The sequence below is a fragment of the Panthera onca genome, chromosome C2, assembly GCF_046562875.1.
Source record: "Panthera onca isolate mPanOnc1 chromosome C2, mPanOnc1 haplotype 2, whole genome shotgun sequence".
NCBI classification, from domain to species: domain Eukaryota; kingdom Metazoa; phylum Chordata; class Mammalia; order Carnivora; family Felidae; genus Panthera; species Panthera onca.
This window is the reverse complement of record NC_138347.1, coordinates 51,846,618-51,854,466: the sequence shown is the minus strand read 5'-3', so window position 1 is coordinate 51,854,466 and position 7,849 is coordinate 51,846,618. Positions and strand designations below refer to the sequence as shown.

At 40.1% G+C, this 7,849-nt stretch overlaps 1 non-coding gene across 1 annotated transcript; it reads right to left on the bottom strand.

Annotated features, from left to right (window-relative positions):
• Nucleotides 1-6,915: 6,915 nt before the first annotated feature.
• Nucleotides 6,916-7,017, bottom strand: LOC132684442 (U6 spliceosomal RNA). The gene has a single exon (XR_009612663.2). It is a non-coding gene; the product is annotated as a U6 spliceosomal RNA (small nuclear RNA).
• Between the last annotated feature and the right edge of the window lie 832 nt (nt 7,018-7,849).

Here is a 7,849-nt window from a genome sequence, read left to right as displayed (position 1 = left end):
GAATTTTCAGTTGACATATCTATATCTTTTCTTTGTGTCTTTCAGTACTTTATAGACATTGTTCATTATCTGCTAGTTTGCACAGCCTCTGGATACTTAGGCTGCTTCCATATCTTGGCTATTATAAATAATGTTGCAATGAACATAGGAGTGAATATATATTTTTGAGTTAGTGTTTTTGTTTCTTTAGGGTAAATACCCATAAGTGGAATTGCTGGATCATATGATAGTTCTATTTTTAATATTTTGAGGACCCTCTATGCTGTTTTCCATAGTGACTGCACGAATTTACACCCCTATCAACAGTGTACAAGTGTTCCCTTTTCTCCACATCCTCACCCACACTTTTTATTTCTTGTCTTTTTTATAATAACCATTATAACAGATGTGAGATGAAATCTCATCTGATTTGCATTTTTCTGACAATGAGTGATGTTGAATATCTTTTTAAGTATCTGTTGGCCATCTGTATGTCTTCTTTGGAAAGATGTCTATTCAGGTCCTCTGCTTATTTCTTAATCAGATGAATGATGATGACTTTGCTATTGAGTTCTGTGAGTTCTTTATATATTTTGTATATTAACCCCTTATCAATTATATGATTTGCAAACATTTTCTGCCATTAGGTAGGTTGCATTTTTATTTTGTTGATCATTTCTTTTGCTGTACAGAACCTTTTTAGTTTGATGTAACCTGCTCTTGAGATTCTTATTTTGTTCTTCCATATATAGTGTGTCTTTTTGCTTCTCTTTCTTTTAATATTTTTTATCATTGGCCTTTTAATCATTTGTCAGAGAGGTTTTAGCCTTTTTTTCCCCTCTTCTTCTTCTTCACTGTTGGGTTTGTTGAACTTCTTGAATCTGTAAATTTATTTTTTATCTATTTTTATTTTTATTTTTATTTATTTATTTATTTTTTTTGCTTTTTAAGCAATGTGGCTTTATTTTTTTTTTTATTTTTTTTATTTTTTAATATATGAAATTTACTGTCAAATTGGTTTCCATACAACACCCAGTGCTCATCCCAAAAGGTGCCCTCCTCAATACCCATCACCAACCCTGCCCTCCCTCCCACCCTGCCCTCCCTCCCACCCCCCATCAACCCTGTTTGTTCTCAGTTTTTAACAGTCTCTTATGCTTTGGCTCTCTCCCACTCTAACCTCTTTTTTTTTTTTTTTTTTTTCCTTCCCCTCCCCCATGGGTTTCTGTTATGTTTCTCAGGATCCACATAAGAGTGAAACCATATGGTATCTGTCTTTCTCTGTATGGCTTATTTCACTTAGCATCACACTCTCCAGTTCCATCCATGTTGCTACAAAAGGCCATATTTCATTTTTTCTCATTGCCACGTAGTATTCCATTGTGTATATAAACCACAATTTCTTTATCCATTCATCAGTTGATGGACATTTAGGCTCTTTCCATAATTTGGCTATTGTTGAGAGTGCCGCTATAAACATTGGGGTACAGGTGCCCCTAATCATCAGTACTCCTGTATCCCTTGGATAAATTCCTAGCAGTGCTATTGCTGGGTCATAGGGTAGGTCTATTTTTAATTTTCTGAGGAACCTCCACACTGCTTTCCAGAGCGGCTGCACCAATTTGCATTCCCACCAACAGTGCAAGAGGGTTCCCGTTTCTCCACATCCTCTCCAGCATCTATACTCTCCTGATTTCTTCATTTTGGCCACTCTGACTGGCGTGAGGTGATATCTGAGTGTGGTTTTGATTTGTATTTCCCTGATAAGGAGCGACATTGAACATCTTTTCATGTGCCTGTTGGCCATCCGGATGTCTTCTTTAGAGAAGTGTCTATTCATATTTTCTGCCCATTTCTTCACTGGGTTATTTGTTTTTCGGGTGTGGAGTTTGATGAGCTCTTTATAGATTTTGGATACTAGCCCTTTGTCCGATGTGTCATTTGCAAATATCTTTTCCCATTCCGTTGGTTGCCTTTTAGTTTTGTTGGTTGTTTCCTTTGCTGTGCAGAAGCTTTTTATCTTCATAAGGTCCCAGTAATTCACTTTTGCTTTTAATTCCCTTGCCTTTGGGGATGTGCCGAGTAAGAGATTGCTACGGCTGAGGTCAGAGAGGTCTTTTCCTGCTTTCTCCTCTAAGGTTTTGATGGTTTCCTGTCTCACATTCAGGTCCTTTATCCATTTTGAGTTTATTTTTGTGAATGGTGTGAGAAAGTGGTCTAGTTTCAACCTTCTGCATGTTGCTGTCCAGTTCTCCCAGCACCATTTGTTAAAGAGACTGTCTTTTTTCCATTGGATGTTCTTTCCTGCTTTGTCAAAGATGAGTTGGCCATACGTTTGTGGGTCTAGTTCTGGGGTTTCTATTCTATTCCATTGGTCTATGTGTCTGTTTTTATGCCAATACCATGCTGTCTTGATGATGACAGCTTTGTAGTAGAGGCTAAAGTCTGGGATTGTGATGCCTCCTGCTTTGGTCTTCTTCTTCAAAATTACTTTGGCTATTCGGGGCCTTTTGTGGTTCCATATGAATTTTAGGATTGCTTGTTCTAGTTTCGAGAAGAATGCTGGTGCAATTTTGATTGGGATTGCATTGAATGTGTGGATAGCTTTGGGTAGTATTGACATTTTGACAATATTTATTCTTCCAATCCATGAGCAGGGAATGTCTTTCCATTTCTTTATATCTTCTTCAATTACCTGCATAAGCTTTCTATAGTTTTCAGCATACAGATCTTTTACATCTTTGGTTAGATTTATTCCTAGGTATTTTATGCTTCTTGGTGCAATTGTGAATGGGATCAGTTTCTTCATTTGTCTTTCTGTTGCTTCATTGTTAGTGTATAAGAATGCAACTGATTTCTGCACATTGATTTTGTATCCTGCAACTTTGCTGAATTCATGTATCAGTTCTAGCAGACTTTTGGTGGAGTCTATCGGATTTTCCATGTATAATATCATGTCATCTGCAAAAAGCGAAAGCTTGACTTCATCTTTGCCAATTTTGATGCCTTTGATTTCCTTTTGTTGTCTGATTGCTGATGCTAGAACTTCCAGCACTATGTTAAACAACAGCGGTGACAGTGGGCATCCCTGTCGTGTTCCTGATCTCAGGGAAAAAGCTCTCAGTTTTTCCCCGTTGAGGATGATGTTAGCTGTGGGCTTTTCATAAATGGCCTTTATGATCTTTAAGTATGTTCCTTCTATCCCGACTTTCTCAAGGGTTTTTATTAAGAAAGGGTGCTGGATTTTGTCAAAGGCCTTTTCTGCATCGATTGACAGGATCATATGGTTCTTCTCTTTTTTTTTGTTAATGTGATGTATCACGTTGATCGATTTGCGAATGTTGAACCAGCCCTGCATCCCAGGAATGAATCCCACTTGATCATGGTGAATAATTCTTTTTATATGCTGTTGAATTCGATTTGCTAGTATCTTATTAAGAATTTTTGCATCCATATTCATCAGGGATATTGGCCTGTAGTTCTCTTTTTTTACTGGGTCTCTGTCTGGTTTAGGAATCAAAGTCATACTGGCTTCATAGAATGAGTCTGGAAGTTTTCCTTCCCTTTCTATTTCTTGGAATAGCTTGAGAAGGATAGGTATTATCTCTGCTTTAAATGTCTGGTAGAACTCCCCTGGGAAGCCATCTGGTCCTGGACTCTTATTTGTTGGGAGATTTTTGATAACCGATTCAATTTCTTCGCTGGTTATGGGTCTGTTCAAGCTTTCTATTTCCTCCTGATTGAGTTTTGGAAGAGTGTGGGTGTTTAGAAATTTGTCCATTTCTTCCAGGTTGTCCAATTTGCTGGCATATAATTTTTCATAGTATTCCCTGATAATTGTTTGTATCTCTGAGGGATTGGTTGTAATCATTCCATTTTCATTCATGATTTTATCTATTTGGGTCATCTCCCTTTTCTTTTTGAGAAGCCTGGCTAGAGGTTTGTCAATTTTGTTTATTTTTTCAAAAAACCAACTCTTGGTTTCGTTGATCTGCTCTACAGTTTTTTTAGATTCTATATTGTTTATTTCTGCTCTGATCTTTATGATTTCTCTTCTTCTGCTGGGTTTAGGCTGCCTTTGCTGTTCTGCTTCTATTTCCTTTAGGTGTGCTGTTAGATTTTGTATTTGGGATTTTTCTTGTTTCTTGAGATAGGCCTGGATTGCAATGTATTTTCCTCTCAGGACTGCCTTCGCTGCATCCCAAAGCGTTTGGATTGTTGTATTTTCATTTTCGTTTGTTTCCATGTATATTTTAATTTCTTCTCTAATTGCCTGGTTGACCCACTCATTCGTTAGTAGGGTGTTCTTTAACCTCCATGCCTTTGGAGGTTTTCCAGACTTTTTCCTGTGGTTGATTTCAAGCTTCATAGCATTGTGGTCTGAAAGTATGCATGGTATAATTTCAATTCTTGTAAACTTATGAAGGGCTGTTTTGTGACCCAGTATATGATCTATCTTGGAGAATGTTCCATGTGCACTCGAGAAGAAAGTATATTCTGTTGCTTTGGGATGCAGAGTTCTAAATATATCTGTCAAGTCCATCTGATCCAATGTATCATTCAGGGCCCTTGTTTCTTTATTGACCGTGTGTCTAGATGATCTATCCATTTCTGTAAGTGGGGTGTTAAAGTCCCCTGCAATGACCACATTCTTATCAATAAAGTTGCTTATGTTTATGAGTAATTGTTTTATATATCTGGGGGCTCGGGTATTTGGCGCATAGACATTTATAATAGTTAGCTCTTCCTGGTGGATAGATCCTGTGATTATTATATAATGCCCTTCTTCATCTCTTGTTACAGCCTTTAATTTAAAGTCTAGTTTGTCTGATATAAGTATGGCTACTCCAGCTTTCTTTTGGCTTCCAGGAGCATGATAAATAGTTCTCCATCCCCTCACTCTCAATCTAAAGGTGTCCTCAGATCTAAAATGAGTCTCTTGTAGACAGCAAATAGATGGGTCTTGTTTTTTTATCCATTCTGATACCCTATGTCTTTTAGTTGGCGCATTTAATCCATTTACATTCAGTGTTATTATAGAAAGATATGGGTTTAGAGTCATTGTGATGTCTGTATGTTTTATGCTTGTAGTGATGTCTCTGGTACTTTGTCTCACAGGATCCCCCTTAGGATCTCTTGTAGGGCTGGTTTCGTGGTGACAAATTCCTTCAGTTTTTGTTTGTTTGGGAAGACCTTTATCTCTCCTTCTATTCTAAATGACAGACTTGCTGGATAAAGGATTCTCGGCTGCATATTTTTTCTGTTTAGCACACTGTAGATATCGTGCCAAGCCTTTCTGGCCTGCCAAGTTTCAAAGGAGAGATCAGTCACGAGTCTTATAGGTCTCCCTTTATATGTGAGGGCACGTTTATCCCTTGCTGCTTTCAGAATTTTCTCTTTATCCTTGTATTTTGCCAGTTTCACTATGATATGTCGTGCAGAAGATCGATTCAAGTTACGTCTGAAGGGAGTTCTCTGTGCCTCTTGGATTTCAATGCCTTTTTCCTTCCCCAGTTCAGGGAAGTTCTCAGCTATAATTTGTTCAAGTACCCCTTCAGCACCTTTCCCTCTCTCTTCCTCCTCTGGGATACCAATTATGCGTATATTATTTCTTTTTAGTGTATCACTTAGTTCTCTAATTTTCCCCTCATACTCCTGGATTTTTTTATCTCTCTTTCTTTCAGCTTCCTCTTTCTCCATAACTTTATCTTCTAGTTCACCTATTCTCTCCTCTGCCTCTTCAAGCCGAGCCGTCGTGGTTTCCATTTTGTTTTGCATTTTGTTTAAAGCGTTTTTCAGCTCCTCGTGACTGTTCCTTAGTCCCTTGATCTCTGTGGCAAGAGATTCTCTGCTGTCCTGTATACTGTTTTCAAGCCCAGCGATTAATTTTATGACCATTATTCTAAATTCACTTTCTGTTATATTATTTAAATCCTTTTTGATCAGTTCATTAGCTGTTGTTATTTCCTGGAGATTCTTCTGAGGGGAATTCTTCCGTTTGGTCATTTTGGAGAGTCCCTTGCGTGGTGAGGACCTGCAGTGCACTTCCCCTGTGCTGTGGTGTATAACTGGAGTTAGTGGGCGGGGCCGCAGTCCGACCCGATGTCTGCCCCCAGCCCACTGCTGGGGCCACAGTCAGACTGGTGTGTGCCTTCTCTTCCCCTCTCCTAGGGGCGGGATTCACTGTGGGGTGGCGTGTCCCGTCTGGGCTACTTGCACACTGCCAGGCTTGTGTTGCTGGGGATCTGGCGTATTAGCTGGGGTGGGTAGGCAAGGTGCATGGGGGGTGGAGGGGCAGGCTTAGCTCGCTTCTCCTTAGGTGATCCACTTCAGGAGGAGCCCTGTGGCAGCAGGAGGGAGTCAGATCCGCTGCCGGAGGTTTGGCTCCGCAGAAGCACAGAGTTGGGTGTTTGCGTGGAGCGAGCAAGTTCCCTGGCAGGAACTGGTTCCCTTTGGGATTTTGGCTGGGGGATGGGCGGGGGAGATGGCGCTGGCGCCTTTGTTTCCCGCCAAGCTGAGCTCTGCCGTCCGGGGGCTCAGCAGCTCTCCCTCCCTTTGTCCTCCAGCCTTCCCGCTTTCCGAGCAGAGCTGTTAACTTATGACCTCCCAGACGCTAAGTCGCGCTTGCTGTCGGAACACAGTCTGTCCGGCCCCTCCGCTTTTGCCAGCCAGACTCGGGGGCTCTGCTTGGCCGGCGAGCCGCCCCTCCGCCCCGGCTCCCTCCCGCCAGTCCGTGGAGCGCGCACCGCCTCGCCGCCCTTCCTACCCTCTTCCGTGGGCCTCTAGTCTGCGCTTGACTCCGGAGACTCCCTTCTGCTAATCCTCTGGCGGTTTTCTGGGTTCTTTAGGCAGGTGTAGGTGGAATCTAAGTGATCAGCAGGACGCGCTGTGAGCCCCGCGTCCTCCTACGCCATCTTCTGGACCCGGTTCTTTTTTATCTATTTTTAAATGATTTGGCCATTATTTCTTTGTGCATGGGCCATGCTAATCTTCTCTGTATCATTCCAGTTTTAGTATATGTGCTGCCAAAGTGAACACTGGCCATTATTTCTTTAAATATTCTTTCTGCCCTCCTTTGTTCCTTCAGGGTCTCCAATTATACATGCAGACAATTGACATTTTTCAATAACACACCAAACAGTGGCCATTTTTACTTTTCAGTCTTATTTCTCTCTGTGCTTCATGTTGAATAGTTTCTATTCATGTATCTTTATGCTCACTGATATTTTTCTCTTCCATGCCTAATCTGCTTTTAATCGCATCCTGTGTGCTTTTCACTTAAGATACTGCATTTCAAGTCTACAAGTTCCATTTGGGTCTTTATAATATCTTCCATCTCTCTTCTTTATGTGTTCATATTGACATTTTGATTATAGATCATGTTCATGTTATTTATAATAGCTATTTTAACAACCTTGTCTATAAATTTCATCATCTCCATTATTATGAGGGTCTGGTTCTACTACTTGATTTTTCTCCTGCTTTGGTTTATATCTTCCTGCTTATTTACATGATTGATAATGTTTTATTAAATGTTGGACAATTTTTAATTTTATGTTGTTTGTTTCTGGATTTTACTGAACTCCTTTAAAGAATGTTAGATTTTGTTCTGATGCATAGATAAGTAGCTTGTGGTAATTTTATCTATTAAAACACAACATTAAGTTTTGTTTGGAGAGGTCTTACATAGATTTTATCTCTGGGAATAATGTAATCCCAACTGCTGAAGTGTCACACATCTGTTAAGCCTCTACCCAATGTTTCCATTATTATAAGGTCTTTTTACACAAATTATTTACAGTTTGTGTGAGTTCTGAGTAGTATTGCTAATCAGTGATTCTTGCTTGGACTATGGGAGTCTCTGTTAACA